This window comes from Mercenaria mercenaria, chromosome 11, assembly GCF_021730395.1.
Source record: "Mercenaria mercenaria strain notata chromosome 11, MADL_Memer_1, whole genome shotgun sequence".
NCBI lineage: Eukaryota > Metazoa > Mollusca > Bivalvia > Venerida > Veneridae > Mercenaria > Mercenaria mercenaria.
In genome coordinates this window covers 35,987,560-36,010,323 of record NC_069371.1, presented here as the reverse complement: position 1 = coordinate 36,010,323, position 22,764 = coordinate 35,987,560, and the positions used below count along the sequence as shown (strand labels likewise).

The 22,764-nt window shown below is 34.0% G+C and overlaps 1 protein-coding gene across 7 annotated transcripts in view; it reads right to left on the bottom strand.

The window, feature by feature from the left end:
• LOC123531213 (secretin receptor-like) overlaps window positions 1-22,764 on the bottom strand; it is a 129,467-nt gene that overhangs the window by 32,456 nt on the left and 74,247 nt on the right. For 4 of the 7 annotated variants that reach the window (XM_053517145.1, XM_053517144.1, XM_053517146.1 and 1 more), the window contains one exon: window positions 21,291-21,329. The exons of the other annotated variants lie outside the window; for them this stretch is intronic. The gene's annotated coding sequence lies outside the window, so the exon portion shown is untranslated. The remainder of the gene's footprint in view (window positions 1-21,290; window positions 21,330-22,764) is intronic. 7 annotated transcript variants of the gene reach the window in all.

The window sequence follows — 22,764 nt, the reverse complement described above, 5'->3', positions numbered from 1 at the left end:
TTGCATTAAATTTGTCAAAGATTTGCATTCAATTTGACAACTGTATATATTTTGCCGAAATTCATTAGAAATGATGCAAATTTGTGAAATAACTACAATGTATTACATTCCTTTGCCTAACTTGTTTGCGCAACCAAGCCAGATTGAAAATATATGAATTCTGATATGTGCTGTTTTAAAAAATTTTAAAACAATAAATCTCTTAACAGAATATATGAAAACTGAAACATGCAAAAGGTGTTGGGACAACCTTTAAGGAATACTGAAAGCAATTTAACTTCTGGTACAATTATAGAGAGCAAAGAAAGAATTGTTTTGATTAAACAAATGTCAAAACTGTGTGAGGCTTGCTTATGAGAGTTTTGCTATGATCATTGGATATCTTCATTGGTTTCATAGATTTTCAATGATGAAAAATCTGATATATTTCCAGGTCAAATAGGGGAAGAAGTTTGAAGACATAATAGGCACAGTTACGGAACTTAATGTGCAAACTTATCTCATGATCACAAAAGTTTGTATAAGTTTCAATCAAAATGAAAGAAATGTCTTTCCAGATTAACAGGGGGAAGAAGTTGTCAAAAACATAAGTAGGAGTTTTTGGACAAGGTATGAAAACTTGTCATATGATCCTAGAACATGGATCTCCATGAGAATAATATAAATACAGATACTATTAGGTAGAGTTTTCTCCCTTGATTTGGCAACAAATGTCTGGAAATTAAGAATCTTTCAGAATATAGTCCCTTCATTCACAACACAACATATTCGGCTGTGATACTGAAAATTCACAGAATCTGCTTGCTTGATTGACTCTCTTTCGTTATGCAATATAGTACTATAAAGTTTCCTGAATGTATGTTATGCCAAAACAAAGCAAGGAAAAAATCAAACGGAAACACCATGTTCCAAGAATACAGTCCCCGCAAATCAAACACAGTGTATGTATAGACGTAAGATTTAAAATACATCGATAGAATATCTAGCAAAGGAACACAGCTGTGCACCGCCTTGGCAGGCCGGTGACAAAAACAAACAAAACAAAAAAAAAACACTGAAGAATTTAAAACCGTTAACGGTGCGCACCAGAACACTCTATTTTAATTAAAAAAGTAATACATTCATTTCTCTCAATTGTATTGGAACACAGCTGGGCATCGCCTTGAAAGGCCGGTGACATAAAAAACAATGAAGAATTCAAAACCGTTAACGGTGCGCACCAGAACATTCTATTTTAATTAAAAGAGTACTTAATTCATTTCTCTCCTTGACAATCCGGTGACATAAACATACGCTGAAGAATTTAAAAACCGTTAAATGTGCGCACCAGAACATTCTATTGTAATTAAAAGAGTAATAAATTCATTTAGCTCTTGAAATTGTATTGGAACACAGCTAGGCACCGCCGACATAAACAACACTGAAGAATATAAAACCGTTAACGGTTGTATTTCAATTAAAAGAGTAATAAATTCATTTTAAATAGCTACATTGTATTAAACATCAAGTTTTGTATTTTTATTTAAATTAATTCTACTAAATAATTGGTCTGGCTAGATAATTTCTTTTATTTTTGAAACAACAGTTTTCTAAACTTTTGATATCTCAGCATATTACCGTTTAGCTCATAATACATGTTATAAAAAGGGAACTAGCATAATGATTCAAAATTTGAATACTTTTATGAACAAAATATGGGGTATTACGCATATTTCTAAAGACCACGAGACTGTTAAAAATAAAAAACAGAAAACCTCTGCAAAATTGTCATAAGATTAATTTGGGATTCAAAAAACAATAAAATGGAACATTCCCAAATATAGCAGTTCAACTATTCAATATTCAGAATTTTTGTATCAAATACAATGATATCCCCCCCTTGAATAATTCAAATCCAATTTAGAGACATGTATGCAACATTATGTACAAAATAACTTTCTTGTTGTGCCATAAATAATTGATTTATATATAGCAGATTTTTACCGATTATAACTTTATTAACTTACCAAAATGATGCCCTTGAAGCATAGAAAAAGGCAACTATGCAAAATATTAGAAGACTCAGTTAGACATCATCAGACACTGCTTAATGTTTTAAACATGTGCAAATGTTATAAAAAGCAAACTCTGTACTGAACGATTTTCCAAATTAATATGTTTAATGCATTATTTATGGACAAACAAAACCAGTCATGATCATGTTTGATGAATATGTTTACCGCTTTTTGTACTACTTTACCATGCGATAGGTGGATAAATAAGAAATCTTAGATGAGCAGTCGATAAAGAACCGCACAAAATGGGTAAAGATGCCCTGATCTATTTGAATTTAGATGACAAAAAACATTATAGTCACTTCCGCGTTCAATGATAAGTGCCTTGGAAACTTGAAGTCTATAGGTCTTGTCTTAAAGATGTTTTGCAACTTGACGTTATGAAAAGTCTTGGAATATTACTCATCAGATACAGTTCTACTTTTTCTGGGATAGAGAGTAAAATATCTAACAAATACAAGAACATTTATAATGATCTGATTGGCATACAAAAAAACTGTTCTCTTTTATGCGTGTCTCTTTAATACCAGTTTAACCTTCATTCTACCTTCTGAAAAAAAAAAACAAGACTAAATATCAAACAGAGAATGCCACGTCCCAAAAACGAAGCTTCCCCAAAACGAAACTCGCAGCACGCAGATGTGTACACTACCAACACACACACATACAAAGCAAACATACGAGAACAAAACAAACACATAAAGGAACACAGTGGGGCACCGCCTTGAACCCATGCAATATATAGATACGTCAAATAGGTCTTTGAAATGTAATCTTCTGAATTTTGATAGGAAGTTGATAATATTTTTGGCAATATATTACCTTTAAATAAACTGATTTCTGTTGGTCAAAACTTCTATATTTCATAAAAACTATACTATTTGCCTTAGGGTTTAAAATATCTAATTTTCAAACACTAAAGTGTTGTTTGCTTTCGAGTTTAGTCCAAAAGCGAAAAAAGACAAATTACCATAACAACTCGTTCATCAAGGAATAACATCTTACCTCATAATGATAAGTTAATTGACATTTTATTCTGTTATTCAATTTAATTTTTGTCAGCGGTGTCGCGTATGAACTCCATTTTTATTATAATTAAACAATTCATGGTGCAGCTGTAGTGCACCACTATTGTCTTCAAATTAAAAATTGAAATTACAAAAAGGAAAGAAAACAACAGTCTCGAAGTCAGTGTAATAAGAACTCGTTTTCATGCAGTCACTTACTTTATTTACAAAACGCATAGAATTATTAACATAGTGCCTTTGACTAATTCCACTGTCGTATTCAAATCAAATATAAGTATCACTATGTGTATCTGATGAACTTTCTTCACTTTGCTTCCAGGAATATTATTTGTACTCTTGAAATACCTGTTCACGTGATCAGCATCTCATGTGCTGAAGGGTGAATTTGTATTGATTTTATATGTTTCTACGGTGATGAAGTCCGACACACTCGGTATCATAGTTACTGGCAGTTTCTAGGCGTTCATAGCAAATGGCATAGGGAATTCTGTAACACTTGGTAAGTATGGTGGTGCTTTTATGTTGTACTAAATATATAGGTGTCGAAGATGGCTTGTCTATTTATTTGATACATAACTAAGTTTTATATTAAAAGATATTACAATATATGCAAATATATATCTGAAACTGGACCTCCATACATACACTGGTCCATGTTGATATTTCAAGGGGAATGCCTCCAGATCTATTTCAAACATTAAATTTTTTGTTAATTGCCAAAAACAATGATTCAGTGTGTCATGAAATATTAGATTTAATTGCAGCCTATATATACAAACAACTTACTCTCAGATATTTGAACGTACGATGTTTAGTAAATTTACACAACATAACGTAATATGTCTGTTTCGTTTCATTCACTTAGTAAATAGGAACAGTTTCATGGAAATTACATGTATCCTCATATATTATTTACGCTGATATTTTTTCTAAGGTAGGATATCAACACGCAAATAAGATATTTATCACTTACCTCAAGGGAATGGATTACAACGCGACCTTACAATCACCAAGAGCTCTAGTTGTAATTACTTTAACATGTCAAATAATTTAAGGTAAATAACTAATCAGCAAAGAGTGTTTCTTTATGTCAAATTCTTAACACTAAAAGTCTTGTTGTTTGGATAAATTTGTAAACTATGTTAGTGAGAATGCTTTATTGTTAAGTGAGTTTTGTAGAATTTATCAAATATATTTCCAGTTCCTCGGTACAGTATTTAAACTACAGATTCCCACAGGAATATTAACACAAAATCCGTCACAATTTATATTCAATTGTCATGCAAGCAAGTCACTGATTCGGGTCACAGGAAAGTTTAAATTTCGTGACTGCGAAGTTAAGGCTCATTACTAGAGCTCTGTACTCGACATTTCCGATATGAATCTTTTAAATATAGTTTGGCTTTTATAAAGCAAACAAAAAGGTCATCTGTGAATCCTGTTATTTCTGGTGCCATATATCATATTCAGATATATCACCCTCCAAATATGTAGAACTTCAAAGTAGCATTGTAAGCAGTGTACAACGTTTCATTTATCAGGTCTTTTTTCGTAAAGCAGATATCACATACACTTTTGATAATTCTGTTTCCAGTGGTAACGAAAATCAAGATATAGAGTACGTTCGATATTCTTGATGCACTGACGAAATGAGAAAACAAAATCCAAACAGATCTGTGTCCGCTTGTTTAGATATCAACAGTTTGAGATAAAAATTTCAAATTATGCCGGAAAAGAAGTCGAACAATAGTGTCGATATGCTTATTTTTTACAAAAAAAAGATGATTATCCTTTTTAGATGCTCAGTTCACAGTCAACAGTTTTTTTTTATTTTTGGAGAAATGACAGGACAAATGCAAATGGTGGTGGGGTAGCTGTATAGTTGAGGTCTGAGACAGGCGGAGAAGGAAAAGGCTCGTATGAATTTTATTTATTAGAATATGTTGTAGTAGAGATAATTCTTGATAAACAAAAGTTTATTTCTGGGAACATATAAGCCATCATCAATGAAAGTGCATTTAAAGACTAACGAATTTTCTATCCCGATAAGACCATACTGAACAAGAGATCACAGAGTGATCTTGGCACCCACCATTGAGCCATTTTTGAATGTTCCAAATTTCAAAACTAGATCAAGGTCAAAGGTCATTTCGGTACACAACACTGTGCATGTGGCCCATGCATGTGGTCCAAATTTGAAGCTGTGGCTTGAGAAATGTGAAAGTAGGTCACTAGATCAATTTCAAGGTCAAAGTTCATTTCTGTACATAAAACTATGCATGTGCTTCAAATTTGAAGGCTGTAGCTTGAGAAATGTGAAAGTAGGTCCTAGGTAAAAATCAAGGTCAAATTTCAATTCAGAACACAAAATTATGCAAGTGGTCCAAATTTGAAGCCTGCAGCTTGAGAAATGTGAGAGTAGGTCACTAGATCATTCTCGAGGTAAAAGTTCATTTCTGTACACAAAACCATGCATGTGGTACAAATTTGAAGGCTGTAGCTGAAGAATTGTGGAAGCAGGTCACTAGGTCAAATTCAAGGTCAAATTTCATTTCGGTACACAAAACTATGCATGTGGTCCAAATTTGAAGCCTGTACGTTCAAAAATGTGAAAGTAGATCACTAGGTCAATGTCAAGGTCAAAGTTTATTTCTGTACACAAACCTATGCGTGTGTTCCAAATTTGAAGGCTGTAGCTACAGAAATGTAGAAGTAGGTCACTAGGTCAATCTCAAGGTCAAAGTTCATTCCGGTACACAAAACTATGCACGTGGTCCAAATTTGAAGGCTGTAGCTTGAGAAATGTGAAAGTAGGTCATTAGGTCAAAATCAAGGTCAAATTTCATTTCGGAACACAAAACTATGCATGCGGTCCAAATTAAATGTGAAAGTAAGTCACTAGGTCAATGTCAATGTCAAAGTTTATTTCGGTACACAAACCTATGCAAGTGGTCCAAATTTGAAGGCTGTAGCTACAGAAATGTGAAAGTAGGTTACTAGGTCAAGATCAAGGTCAACTCATGTCAAGGTTCCTCTAGCCACTCAAAACTATACATAAGGTCCAAATTTGAATGTTGTAGGTTATGACAAGAAGATTTTTAAAGTTTTTCCCTATATAAGTCTTTATAAACCATGTGACCCCCGGGGCGGGGCCATATTTGACCCCAGGGAAATAATTTGGACAATCTTGGTAGAGAAGTGTTAGATGATGCTACATACCAAATATCAAAGTCCTAGGCCCGGGGTTTTGTACAAGAAGATTTTCAAAGTTTTTCTCTATATAAATCTATGTAAATTATAAAAACAAATAAAGGGCCATAACTCACTCAAAACTGTTGAACCAGTCTGATTTTCAGAGGGACACTTACGGTACGGTACTAATACATCAATTTGACAAAGTTTGGTCAAAATCCCCCTAATAGTTTCTGAGGAGATGCGATAACGAGAAATTGTTAACGGACGAAAGGACGGACGACGGACCACGGACGCAGAGTAATTTGAATAGCGCACCATCTGAAGATGGTGGGCTAATAAATACCGGTATTAGAATATCTTCTTTCTCTTTGAGATCTCAAATTTGGTGTGCTAGACAACACAAAGTGCCAACCTCTGAAAGATATATGTGACATTTTGATTTTGAAAATGTAATTTAAAAATCCTACTTTATTACAAACGGAAACCTCTCACTGAGACGTTATTTTAACCAATAAATAGAGCTTTGTTTTGAAACCATGTAAGTTTTAATATGGTTTAAGTGACGCACTTAAGATTGTCGGTTTTAACTCAGTGTTTTATACATATAGACGTTTTTTTTTAAATAACGTAGACCGTTTTGATAATGATCAGTATTCTGAGTTTAAAACACTTGAAATAATTGAAGAAGATGTAAATTCTATGTATGATTATTTTAGCAATGCTTTCCTTGATGTTGCAATTAAACATGCTCCTATCAAAAAGAAAAATATGATGCACAAACCTGTAGCATGTCTGAACAAAGCGTTAATACAAGCAATGTACAAGGAAAGCATGCTATTTAAGAAATAATTATAATCAATTAGAAACCTCTAAAAAATGGGAAAATATAGACAACAACGACAACAAGTCACTTATAAATATGAATAAATAGGTTAATATGGTCGGCGATTACCGCAAAAATTAGCAAATATAGAATCCATCCATAAACAAGTCAGTCAGTGCATTTCAACGGCGTCTAGTCTAAAACTCCAACCCGTCCAATTTATTTACATTCAACGCATTGTATTTTGAAACCATTTAATATAAAACTTAATGCCGCCTATTGAAACATGAAACGATGCATTGAAAAACTTGTTTCAATGCATCGAAATATGCAATTATCCGACAAAACGTGGTACAATGCAGAGCTCAGTTTGAAGCCGTTTAAACCAACATGAGAACATGCAGTGTTAAATGAACTGATTTATTACAACTTGACACCGTCTAATGCCTATGGAAACCGCTTTGTGTAATTCAGAGCGATGTATAAAAACTTGATACCATGCAGTCCAATGTGGAAACTTTTAACGCAACATGCAGTGTAAAATGGAACGATTCATTAAAACTTGGCGTCGTCTAATGTATACTGAAACCGTTTTGTGTCACTTGGAGCGGCGTATAAAATTTGATGCCATTCAGCCAAATGTGAAGCCGTTTAACAAAACATGAGTACGTGCATTGTAAAATAAAATGACTCAATTACAACTTGACGCCGATCGGGGGTGTCTTACGTGGTTGTCTTACCCGAATCGGAGTAATATTGTACCAGCTTACATACAAAAACGTAAACAAAAACTGCGAAGTCGAAAAAACCCGGAATATTTGGTAAAACAATGCCATGTAGAGTTATGGAACCTATGCACTGTAGGTCATCACAGTTAACATTGTGTGTGGTGTTTCAATGCATTCACATTAGTGTGTACTGAGATGGTAATTTTCCAAATGTATTTGGTAAAATTATAAAACGTTTTATTAAAAGAGGTAACGACCCAACTGTTTTGAGACATACCGCATGTTTAGTGTTCAACCCGTTTACAGTTGGACACTACGCTTCCCTCTTTGATTGTGTCTGACGGAAGAGGGGGAGGACTCTATGATAAGCAGTTTTTAAATCCTACCAGGACTGAACTGTTTTGATATCTGTCTTCTGACCTGTTTCGTCGGGCCCTTAAGGGTGCTTCTCTTGTTGCTCTGTCTTCTGAAAAGGCATTGAGTACATACGTTTTTGGTTCTTAAGGTTTGCTTTTTTTTATATATTTATACACAAGCATGTTTGTGTTTTACATGCCATGTCTTTTGTTTCCATTACGTGTGTTAGAGATTCACCTGGAGGGGATTACTTTTATTTACACTGTCCCGTGTCTTTGGAACATGGTGGGGGTAAGAGTGAGGTTGGGTGCGCACCATAAACCGGTGGTGTTTTTGCCACTGACCGTTCCAAGGCGGTGCCCCACTGTGTTCCTTTGTTTGTTCGTTTTGTCCTCTTGTGTTGGCTTTGTATGTGTGCGCGCGCGTGTGTGTGTGCGTGTGTATGTGTTTGTGGTGTGCACGTTTGCGTGCTGTGGGTTTCGTTTTGGGGAGGCTGCGTTTTTGGCGCGTGGCATTCCCTGTTTGATATTTGTCTTTGTTTTTTTTACATACAAAAACTTAACCAAAAACTGCTAAGACAGAAAAGGGCATCATTTTGTAAAATAATCAAAATAAAGTTATTAAACCTGCGCAATGCAAGTCAGTTTACCACATTGAATATAGTGTTACTTGTGGGCGTGAGTCTGTGTGTACGCAAATATCTTGTCCAGCTGTCGGTGCATTGCTTGAATTTGAAATAACTTGGCACAAAAATTGCCGTAATAAGAGGACATGCCACAGGCAAATCCAGACCCCTAGGTCAGAGATCAAGGTCTCACTTGGAAGTCATTAGATGTTTTTGTGTGTGCACAAAATCTTTAATGGCGGACAACCTTTTGTTCCTTGTAAGGTCTTGAAATTATATGGCTGTCCACCATTATAAGATAAAAAGCACCAAAAAACCATATAAGACTTTCCAGTCCATTACCCGCAGAAACAAATTCTTCAACTGTCGCCGTAGGCTATTAGAAGTTAGACAGGTATACAATATTTTCGGTGGTTTCCAGCATAACATGGAATATTAAAACGTGATATAAGTAATTATGTGTTCAAATTTACTAGTCACGCGTATAATTATCATGTTGTGCAAGAAATTATATTTACGTGAGTTTCCATATTAAATATATCTTTTTACACAAAGGTAATGTGTTAGCAATTATTTATTCAATAATTATTACAGAAGAGAGAAAATTGAGTTTAATGATTCGGGATTATTTGAAAAGAAAAATGATCCCAGTGTTATAACAAGCTTTTGTCATGCAATATAATTATCATGGCTGATATTTTTGTACAGTTATTCAAAGTATCTCAGAAGGATAAGTTGAATTTGCACAATATTTTATTTTGTACTTTCACATTTCAGGTGCAACTTTGAACTCTTCCCTGTAATATAATAGTGTAACCCTGCCTGCCTAAAAGGTACCATGTCTAATTATTTGTACTGTTTTTTCAGTCATGTTCCTGATAACAACAATAAACCTTCAGTATTTTCTGAGTTTTCAAAAGTTTCAATATCTCTAGAATAATGATAATATCTATATTTTAATATAGTTAATGTTTTTGTTATATTTATTTATCCCCTGTAAAATTTTTAACTATTTTACTTTTGTTAAAAAGAAACTGAACAACCAACTTCGGCATAATCTCACTCTATTGTTGATTCGTAATATCTTACAAAGTTGTCAAAGTTAGTACAAAGGTTATCTAAACCTTTGTTCTTATATTACATGATATATACTCCGATCGCGGTAATGTATCCCGGCTGGGAGATGTAATTTTCAGATTATTTTGCTAGAACATACAAGAGACTGAGCAATTTATGCGCCCCGTGATCTAGACGATCTTGTTATAATGTAATGATAAATCTATATAAATACACGTGACAATGGAACAAATAAATAAGTCTTACAGTCACTTCAAAGATGTTCAAGAACTGTGATAAAATGATATCTGTGTTTTGTCATATCATGAAGAATCCGTATTATAACAAGATGTGTTTGAACAAACATTGCTAACCTATAATCATCACAATGTTTATCAAATGTGCACGGGTTTCATGCAATACAAATGTCGTATATATATACAGGTGCGTAGAAAGTCGGGCATTTTTAGTACAAGACCATTATAAACACATAGCGTTTTTCCTATTTTTATGTATGTTTTCAATACAAACGTTTAACAAACCCGAAACCAACCTTGGCTAAATAAAACAAAGGAACGTACAGGTAAGTCAGTTATCATTCTCGGAATAGGTCTGCATTGTGTTTATTGACCTGTGATATGATTTTGAAAACATCGCTCGCTACGCTCGCTCGGTTCGCAAATCCCCTCAGGTCTATAAACACCATGCAGACCTATTCCTCGAACAATAGCTATAACTTATTCACCGCTTCGTTTTTTCACGAAACGGTTTTAGTTTACATTAGATGCGAGTCATTCCCTTCTGCACTACACGTATAGAAGTTATATTGGACGGTTTCTCATTGCGCTGCATGGCGTCATGGTTTAATACATCGCTTAATATTAAGCAACGTGATTTCAGTATGCATTAGACGGCGTCTAGTTTTAATGAATCGTCTCATTTAACACTGCACGAACGTCCTCATGTTGCCACACCGTCTCTTACTACACGAAGCGTTTTCAAGATGCATTAAACGGCGTCAAGTTGTGCCATTGTGACTGGATTGTTGACGAATTGGTTTTATATTCACTAATTTTGGCGGTAAACGCCGCCCATAGGTTGACATGTTTCATGGGTTGATGTAACTGAAACCATTTTTAATTATTGTCTTACCAAAAAGGGAACAAAGTCTAAAAGATATGATTTTATGTGAAGACGGAACATTAATCAATTTTCAGCAAGAGGTTAGCAAAGTTTCTAATGATTATTTTATAAATGAAGCTAAAGATTATCAGTAGGCAATGATAATTGACACCTTAGTATAAGCACTATACTGCAAAAACTAAAAATCCACTTTGGAATCAAAAATCAATTTAAGAAAATGATCAAGGGGGTGCCTCGAGGTTTTATTCTTCAATGTCTTCATTAATTTGTCACCGACGAACGTGCATCTTGTTCCACCACAAATTTAACAGTAGCGATGTTTGCCTAGGCAACAAGAGGTTTTAGGCCTACTAAAGCGGACGCCATAAAAGACAGCTTTAAAAGGTTTAACCTACCACCTAAATACTGTGCGCATAGAAATAGACTGAGGCCAATTTATATCAAAATATCAAATATCTGCTTTGCATATAAACCAAGTCTAGTGCGTCAATTAAAATAGCCTAGAATTTTGGTCTATTCGTTCATGACACAGGACGACTTGTAAACTTGTCAGTGCATTGGCTCCACACCAGAATAAAAGTGCTTTTGTACTTTTATACCCTAGCACTAGGTATACTATGAGAACCTATGTCATACACGAGAATTTTAATAGTGCATTTCTCACAAAACACCGCACAGATCGGTAAATGGGTACTACATGTACGCATATTGAAACTGTGGTAATTTATCTTAGTCTTCTGATCGCAGAGACACTGTTTTCATAAGTGATTTTTTTTTTATCTAAACCAAACAATTGCTTCTTTCATTCCAGATCTTTCCAGTGATCATTTCAATGATTTTCACCAACGTTTACTATTTTTTGCGGCGCATACCAGTGTTGAATATGCAATTACAAGATACATTCCACTGAGATACTTCAATATTCCACTCAGAAATAAACAATCAATATCAGTAATAAATGCGATTTGTCCTAATTTACTTTAGTGCTGTTTTACAAACGTACGGATATAACAGTGGCATGCGATACTCATTTGACTTCATGACACCTTTTTTTTATCTATGCTCAAAAATAACAATGATATAATGACAGTTTAAACAAATGATGTTGCAAATGAAATAAATTTTCGACTTCTCGACATGCCATGATAAATAACTGTCAGCTTTTCTAACATTTACTCCATGACAGTTTCAATCACAGACAAAGACATGATTCAATAGGAATAGCCCCAGCGACTTGAGAGCGCAGTAAATTCACTTTTATATCAGACTCGTTTCATCTAGTTTTTTTCACGAGAGGTAATAAAATGTGCAACACAATTCAAGCCGCCTAGCACCGGCTAAGGTCGAAATCTATTATCCATAAACATTGAATGCACTCTAATATCCCATAAGGACCAGAAAATATAACAACACTAATAAGTCATTCTGACATATCTAAATATTCTGGCAACTAAAGTAATCGCCATTTTCTTTGTAGACATCTGTTACAGGATTTCATAGAAAGCTTTTCGTATTAAGAAGCTAGACAGTTCATCGAAACACTTATTATTATAATAATTGAATCATTTTAAGTCCATTGTCAATTTTAAACAGATGTTGTAGTAGTCGAATAAAAGGAGTTCCAAGTGCATAATTTTAAAGAGCTGTATTTTTTATTGTTTGTCTCATCAACTTGCGATGTATATAATATCATGCAGCTATATTTCATTAGATAAAATGTCCTGCTTGACTACTGACATAAAGTGAACGTTTGTCTAGCAGTTATCACAGACGCTTTACATAGTTATCATTGGCACCCATGTGAAAAGATGTAGGTTGTATTCTGTCTCTATGGCAAATACAGAAAAAAAATAAACACGCATAAAATGTCACATTATCGACGCAAATGACATTTTCCTAAACTAATTTGCAATTTTCTTTTGTTGCAGCTTGACAAAGTATCAGATATCGACAGAGATGACTCACAATAATTTATGAAATTTCTATGTCAGGACTTGTATGAAATCATTTGAATAATAAGCAGGACCGGTATAGAATTGCGATCATGTCGGTGTCTTCTTAAGTACTGCCCATATAGTCATCAAAACACATAAAACTGGTCTTATAAGGGAAAGAAATGTGATTACTTAAGACTAGGTGTACACACGACCAAGGTAGCCGAATGCAGCTATTTTTAATAATGTTGGTTAAAGTATTATGGTACGCTTCGCAACTTCACGGTGCCTTCTTGAGGTCCCTGCATCAAACCAGCTTCCAATAATTTAAGATGTTTTTACATTACTCATGCAAAATTACATTTATATGATATACATGTAATATAAATATAATATATTATATAAATATAATATATTACATGTTATTCTTTTTTAAATGACAATCACTGTCTTATATCTCATTTTGTCTCCTAATATCTCCAACCCTAATCCCTTCTCCTACTGGCACTTTGATGATCAAGGACCAAAATCATCGAACTGGAAAATGCTGACAAAAGGCACTAGATTTGGCAATTAACACTCTTATGAAATTCCTTGTGGTTTCGGAGACAATGCATACCGCCTCGGTAGCCTAGTGGTAGAGCGTCCGCTTCGAGTGCAGGAGGTCGTGGGTTCGATCCCCGGACGCGTCATACCAAAGACGTAAAAAAATGGTACTAGTAGCTTCCTCGCTTGGCGCTCAGCATTAAGAGGATAGTGCTAGGACTGGTCAGCCCGGTGTCAGTGTAATGTGACTGGGTGGGGTATCATGCCAAGTGTCTACTGCGTGACATTCCAGTGAGGCAGCACTATAAAGTTGGGCATTGTGCTCACTGCTACAAGTAGTCGTTTATATGACTGAAAAATTGTTGAAAAAGACGTTAAACCCGAACACACATACACTTCGGAGACATTGCATGGACAAACTTTGTGATATACAATGGACAGACTGACAGATCGAGTGACAGACGGACAGCACTAGATTAATATGTCTCCCCCGCTATATGTGGGAGATATAATGAGATGTGTCCTATTGTATTTAAGTGCTGTTCACAGAGGCATACATATAACAATATCATGGGATTATCTGAAATGATTTGACCTTTATGGCCTTTTTTGTCTCTGTACTAGACAATAATTGACAGACATGAAAAACCATATTGACAAATAAAAGATGTTTTAGAACTGTTGGTATGCCATAATGAATAACTGACAGCCTCTCTGATATTACATCCTCCGAGTTCCAATTTAATTGGCAGTTTTAAAATTCATTTGACAGATAATAGATGATTTTCGAATTTTTGGCATGCGGTGATGAATTATCGTAAACCTTGTTTGACATTACTTCCCCTGTGCTGCAATTTAATTGACAAATGTATAATTTATGTGACAGATAAAGAATTGTTTGAAAGAAATGATTGTCTAATTAAATTACTTCATGCAGCTGACAAGAAAAATATCTGCAAAAGAAAATTCTGCAAAACAACAACAATAATGTGAATAATTATAAAGAAACATTGTTTTTGCTACGATTAAACAGTTCATTAAGACACGTCTTGCATGTTTTCTTTGATTACAGATTCATTTAAGCTGCAAATCGGAAATGAAATTGATGGTCCTTAAGAGTCAATTGCTCTCTGTCTGAAAGTGCCTTTAGCGTTTTTGATGTAAATAGCAGATTCAGTGTCGAATTACTGATGACTAATTTAATCATAGAACCATAAAACAGTCATAATGTATGGTGTTATGGAAACCGGGTTCTAGGCAAGTACATACTTGTATTCATTTGTATAATCTATAGCAGCGTGTTTGTTTAATCAATTTAAACAACACGCAGAGGTTTTATAAGGCGCTGATGAATTATTCCGTACAAGGTTTAACTGATTCTAATTTTTAAGTAATCAAAACACGCTTCTGCAATATATTATTTCGATTTCAACATCGAAAATAGTATAATGTATGATATCATTCATTACTTTTCGCTACAAGCAGTTTGACATGACGTCAGCGGCAGCGTGTATAATTAGAATAAACATGGTTTTGAATATTAGCATGGATATTTCTAGATCAACTATTTATGCAAAAACATCGCCTAAAATATAGAGGGGCGTTCGAAGGTTCGATTATTTAGTACAAGTATATTCATTTTGTATATTTCTTCTACATCAAATGGACATGTAGATATTAACAGAAATTTCATGGCCATTTGTTTGCCCTTTTTGACCTTAATAACATTATTCTATTAAATAATTTCAGGTTACATGTGTCATACAAGTTTCACAGGATTGTTGTTATATTTCATTATTAAATATGACTTTTAGATATGGCATGACACAACTTACATATTCTGTACGTTTTGCCAAGTATTTGAGCTACGACAAACAAAGAGGGAGTGGGAGAGGGAGAGGAGTGGGAGATAGAGAGGGAGATAGAGGGGGAGGGAGTGGGAGAGGGATAGAGGAAGATGTCTTTGTTAAATATACAAAAATCAATACTAGGTCATGAATAAATCTAACATTAAATAATTTTGTCAATCTAAAAATTCCACTGAAATGACTGTTTTGCATGTCGGTTTTAATTTTGACGAAGCACTGAGTTGTCAAGATTTCCGGCCTCCTGATAATATAGTAATTGTTCAACACCGACTAAGTTTTATAATTCAAAATTATTCATCACAATGTAAAAGCACAGATCCAATCTTTACTTTCTAAAAAACAGGTATGTCCTTGTAAAATTACTATATTAATATTTAATACAATTGAAAATGGAAGAACAACTTCAAACTGGTTTTTAATTTATTTCCAACTAGTTTCGGGTTTCAATGCCTTCCTCGGAGTTATAATGTTTACAATTAATTACGTTGATGACGTCATGTAGAACATGACGTCATAACAACGACGTCAAAACGTATGCAACAGCATGGCGTAATTTAACATTGAAAAGCATTATACATATAAAACAGAAATGCACAATGTAAAGGATCTATGAAGATACATTATTTCCAGAGAAAATGCAGATAGCAAAAAGGATATTAAAAGTCTGGAAAAAACATGAACATTTATAATGCTTATTACTGTATTTTATATATCAAAAGTAGTCTATAGAATTGACTGATTATACAGAGAAAAATGTAGGAAATGTAAAACATAAAGATTAAAAATCTTAAATTAATTATTAGTACAAATATTTTGAGTTCATTCCATTTGGATAAACTGTGTCTAACTCATGCATCCAGTAAGTCTCCCTCAGAAGATGTTTCCAATCATCATTTATGTGTTCTATGGGCATGAATGAAAAGTCATGTATGTATATTTTAGATATTTAATATTTAAAATATATATACATGTATAGTCATGTATGTATATTTTAAATATTTAATATTTAAAATATACATACATGTATAATTCAGAGTTAAATACCTTTAGAAGTGTGCACATATAATCCAGGTTTTGGAATCAAAATACTATTTAATTTAGAAAACTATGGTCGAAACAATCTAGAGGTTCAACAAGATTTTCGCAGATAAAGGGTATGAGCCTTGCATGTAAAATCAAATAGAACTGAAGGCTCTGTCAAAAGAGCTCTCTCATTGTCACAGACACACCATGGTATTTTCTCAAACAACTTGATAATTTCATGTTGTGGTAATCGTGTGCAAATATCTTATTTTGACGTTTTCATCAATTCAAACGATTTGGATTATAATCACTGCTGAAATCCTGTCACTTGCACATAAATATTGCAAAATTACTTCATATGTTGTGCAGAGACGTGTTCTTTGAGTACAGTCGCCCAGAACATTCCCTGCAGAACTCGTGCATATTTATTGATCCTAAATAGTTAATCTACTTACGTAACTTTACTAAATAGATTCCTGTATCTGGATAAAAGCGTTCTCTTACTCTTTGAGAGAGTAAGGTTGGCTACAAAATATTTGAAATCCTGCAGACAATACTCCTTGTTACATAGCTGGCTGCACCAATATTCAATCATGATTTTACTTTTCATCTAAGGGGTATTTTTGTTTCGGTTCAATAAAATTACTTTCAACTGATTTCAATGTTTTTTTAAACATAAAGATTATGAAATGGTATGTTCAAATTTCATTGAAATATGGCAATAGTTGAGAAAGATAACACAAAAAAGCTAAATGTAAAGTTAGAAAGTCGTCAAGCATCCAAACTGAGTCAAATTAGCGATAACATGTCTATTTTTAGACCGAATTATGCATCGACATACGCAATGTTATAATAAAAAATCGTAGAAGGATATGAAAATTCAGAAAAAAAATGGTTCTTACAAAATGATACAAAGAAGAAATAGTATAAATTAAAGTCTATGATTCTTAATTACTACTGAATAAACCAATTGATATTTTTTATTCCATCTGAAAATAATAGTCCTGTCAATATATTTCATTACCATCTACAAGCAATATTTCATGCACATCTGAATGTACATTGCTCAACAATAGAGATTCTAAGAATGTTTATTTGAGGCTTTCGTAACTTTGATAAAATTATAAATATTTCGTTATTGTCTGAAAGCAAAACGTACTTTGTCAATATGTTTCTGTTATAGACTAAAATGATAAAAAGTATATCTGAATTCATTCACGATTTGTGTTTTTGTCACTAGAGCATATGAAATAAAATCATTATGTCAGTTGCTGTTAGGAAATTCTGGAATGCTCTCTTGTACACAACTTTAGGAAGATTTGATAGTCAAGTATGCAGGTATTCAGAAATACATAGAACAGGTTGTTGAAGCTCTGAAATAATTTTAACCATACTTAAAAGGCTCATTACTAGTCAGAACGAGGTGATAGTTCGTAAATTTGTATCTACAGTGTTTTCCTCAAGTTAATGCTTAACACAAAATACTAAATACTAGAAAAATACTATGAACACCAGAACTGATACTCCATTAGCATTTTCCATGAATCTATATCCCCCGCCGGATAAGCGTTTTTTTGATGAATGAGGGGACTATATTTTGAAAGATATTCAATTTCCAGTTATACAAAAGCTATGTATGATAGGACTATACCATGGATTGTTGGCTCCTATTATTACCAAAGCAAGGGGACAAAAGTGTGCCCTTTAGTTGTCTATATTTTATTAAAAGATCCATTAATGGGATACTTTCTTTTGTGGGAATTTATGAATTAAAAACCATTTAAAGGGCAATAACTCTGCAGTTACAACAGAGATCTTGAGGAAAGAATGTACGCACCTTCATGCTATACTGATCTATATTTGTGTTAAAAGTGGGAAAACTCTGATTTTGCTGGGTCAAGGGGATAAAACTGAATGTGATCTATTCAATGAGTAAGCAAGGGGATAATACTGTATGTGGGCAAAAGTCATGTACTGATTATTATAATTTCATGTTTCGTGATTCTAGCTAAAATAGTTTTTGAAACATGAGCATTTTCGGACGGATGGAGGGACATCCGCACACGAACACAGACAGATGAACGGACTACGCCAAGAAAGTATTTCTCTGCCTTCGGCGAGGTATAATCAAAAGAAGACCTATTCATATGTCAGATATTTCATCATCTGCAATAATCAAAGTCAAAGACATGGAATATTTCATTCACGAAGTAAACAAATTGCTACAAGAAAATGTTAAATACATTTCGAAAGGACTTCATTTTATCAACCCTCTCAAAATGAAACGCACGAAACTGTATAACTTTGTCCAACTTCGCCCCTCTTGAAGTTACATTTTGTGGAGTTGCAAGCATTTATATCTTTTATTTATGATTTCAGACTACGCAAATAGAAACTATTTCATCTAATTTAAAAGTCCATTTTGTTCTTTGTAACGGCTGATTTTTCAAGGAGTACTGAATATTATGTTTGACCGTGAAATTGATAGTGTAGTACAATGTACTTTTGTCGGTTTTCCCAAACAAAACAAACAACAAAGGCAGCCACAAGCAGCAGTTTCGAGACTTGGGTAAAATAATTGAACCATAACCTGTGAAGTGTTCATTACTTTTTCACATAATTTTTAATCGAAACTGTCTGGGTTTCTAACGGTTCGAAACTGGCACAGTTTACATAGGGAAGTAGATGTCTGCGCATGCGAAGAGGATAATGTATATTTTATAACTGCTTAAGTGTAGTGGTTTCAAGTTATTTCCCATCGAAATTTTTGAAAGTATTCCAATCTTAACAATTTTCACTGCTTCAATATTGAGAACGAAATTATTAGACCACTTACATGTAAACCACTGTTTTCAGTAACAAAATTTAATTGTACTGTGGAATGTACCTTTAACTTGATGTAATACTTATAATATGCAATACCAGATGGGATCAAATGTTTCAACATAAACGCCTATATTATTGCCTTATCATTTCACAATATGTTTAAGATAATGATATATGAAAAACGGGCATATATCAAACCGTGTGTAATCAACGGGGTTGAAATATTGTCGAAACAAGCCAAAAATATTTGATGCGAACATGCTATGTTATATATGTTTGCACAATGCGGGCGTCTAAAAATTGATAAGTTAAAAAAAAAACTGGACTTTTCAAAATCGAAATTATCATAACACTTCATATCACAGTAACGGTTGTAAAACAACTCTCTAAAAAGAAAATGTAGGATGAAAATGCCTCTAAGCGAGTGATCACAACAGTTTATTCTAAATGTAAAGTCGGGTGTTAACATAAGTAAGATATCACATGTTAAACATACATATTCCTATATGCTTTATATCTGTGCAATGGTTTTAACAATATTTTAATCAATTTTAGCACGTAACTTCACGCACAACGCAATTCCGTCTTGCAATGTTTACCGTGAAGTAAAGTGAGTAAACTAGTTCTAACAAGAGTGCAAGAATGTCACAATATACGCCCGTCACAGCAAATTTCTTTACTCTAGCACCTGTATTTGCAAATGGAATTTTAATTTTGTGGTTGTTTAGTAATCATTGTAAGTCATTTGTTTTTCTAAGTCCAAAAAAAACTCCTTACCAGGTAGAGATACATTAAAATACACCTAAAATTTGAAAGTAACATCTATGTTGTACCACAGAAAAGTGGTCTTGTTTTTTCCCTACGGTCAATTATAAAAAAGTTACAATATAAGTTATTTATAGTAACAACTAAAGGAAGATAATCTTAAAAAAAAAAAAAAAAAAAAATCCAAAAAAAAATTGCAAGTCCACACAAAAATATTTACCAGGTAGAGATTGGTCAAAATACACCTCATAATTGGATGTAGCAAGCATGTTGTACTACAGAAAAGTGGTCTCGATTTTTCCCTACAACTAGTAATGAAAAAGTTACAATATAAGCTATTTATAGTAACAATAAAGGGAAGTAATTCTAAAGAAGGGAACTGCGCATGACACTTCCTTTCATGATGGTGTATAACTGTGCCAAGTTACATTAAAATCCCTCCATGCATGAAGAAGAAATGCTTCGGACAAAGTCATTCTTGTATCTGACCTTTGGCCTCTAAGTGTGACCTTGACCTTTGACCTAGGGACCTGGTTCTTGCGCATGACACTCCGCCTCGTGGTGGTGAACATTTGTGCAAAGTTATATCAAAATCCCTCTATGCATGAAGAAGAAATGCTCCGGACAAGGTTTTCATTCTTGCATCCGTTGACCTCTAAGTGTGACCTTGGCCTTAGACCTAGGGACCTAGTTCTTGCGCATGACACTCCGCCTCGTGGTGGTGAACATTTATGCCAAGTTATATCAAAATCCCTCCATGCATGAAGAAGATATGCTCCGGACAAAGTTTTCATTCTTGTATCCTTTGACCTCTAAGTGTGACCTTGACCTTAGACCTAGGGACCTGGTTCTTGCGCATGACACTCCGCCTCATGATGATGAACAAGTGTGCCAACTTTCATCAAAATCCCTCCATGCATGAAGAAGATATGCTCCGGAAAAAGTCATTCTTGAATTTGACCTTTGACCTCTAAGTGTGACCTTGACCTAAGACCTAGGGACCTGGTTTTTGCGCATGACACTCCGTCTCATGATGGTGAACAACTGTGCCAAGTTTCATCAAAATCCCTTCATGCATGTAGAAGATATGCTCTGGACAAAGTCTGTGGACGCCGCCCGCCCGCCATCCCGCCAGGGGCGTTCCCATAATACATCCCGTTTCTTCAAACGGGCGTATAAAAAGTATGCACATATCTGTGACAGAATAAAATTGGATGTGAACGTCATTTACGGTACGTGCTGAATTTGCTATATTGTTTTGTATTACTTTAAAGAGTTTGTAACAAGTTATGATAATTAAATAGAATAAAGTTACTGACCCTTGTTAACAACTTTTTGCCTTGTTTTCTTTTCTTTATCTGTAAATGATAAACAAATCTAAAAGTTAAATAATACATAAACTGGACTCCTGTACAATTATTAATCTGCTTAGATAAAAAAAGAGCCAAGAGCTTTAATGGACTTGCATTACTATGCTAAAGATGTACAAATTGATTATGTTTAAGACACATAATCTTCCATCATTAATTTATCATATTTGACTGTAGAATCGTTTCTACATTGTATAATATTATATCTGACACAGAAACAATTTATGCAATAACTTCCCGGCTCGTAGTAATATTTATCATAAATACACTTTATGTAACAACTTTTCGGCACAGTTTAATCCAATATTCTTGCGCGTGAGTTGCACAGGCAAAGGAATGTTCTGATTTACCCATCACCTACCCCAACTCCACACAAATGCAGTTAGTAAGGTATCCAAAGTTTCCACAAGACCAATTAGACCATTTCTAAAAAAAACTTCCAAATCTTATCTACTTTATTTACTTTCTTAAATTTATTTTGCTTTGTAAAAAATTCAGAAACCTGTTTCTTTCATACAATAAACATATGTTATATCTTTTGCCATTTTCTAAAGAAACCTCCACATTTTATTTACTTTATATATTTATTTTGCTTTGGAAAAAAGTCAGAAACCTGTTTCTTTCATATAATAAACATATGTTATATGTTTTTGAATTGAGCCAGTTGGACAGGGCATTACTCAGATGTTTAACATATTCTCAACAAAAACAATTACTAACACTGACTGCAAGGAGTATGTACATTTGCTTTGGATGCAGTAAAACAGAGTAACACAATGTGAGTGAAAACTGTCATTTTTAATTTCTTAAGATGACGTGCATTAATATCAGACAACAAAAGAAGCTGTTATTCAAATTTTCACAGATAAATGATGTCTATCTAATACAAATTACTTGAAAGCAAAGGTGGGTCAATAAAAACCGCCTGTGAAAACTTTCCTTTTTAATTTCTTAAAATGACACTCATTAATATCAGACAAATAAAACCGCCTTACTAACTACTGAACAAGCCTTTTAGTAGGCGATGATTAGAACAATACAGAAAGGTGGTGGTGGGGAGGTGGTGGTGCACCAGTTTAAACAGTATTAAATTATTATTATTAATATTTCAATTCTGCGCTTTGTCCGTTCACTTCAGATCCAGAATGGTATCGGACACAATCACGCTGTTACTGACCTATCACGCGCCGGAATTAAGTCACTTGTTAAAAGAAACATGCGCTTATCACGCAGCGGTTACATACAATCTTCACACCGTGATAAATAGCACCCGGCTAAAAGGGGTATTCAGTAAGCACGACCCATGAGAATTGTTAAACTGTCCAACAGGTCAACTCAAACAACTTTTTCCTCGAAGAAAGTACCGTTTGAATTGAGCCAGTTGGACAGGGCATTACTAAGATGTTTAACATATTCTCAACAA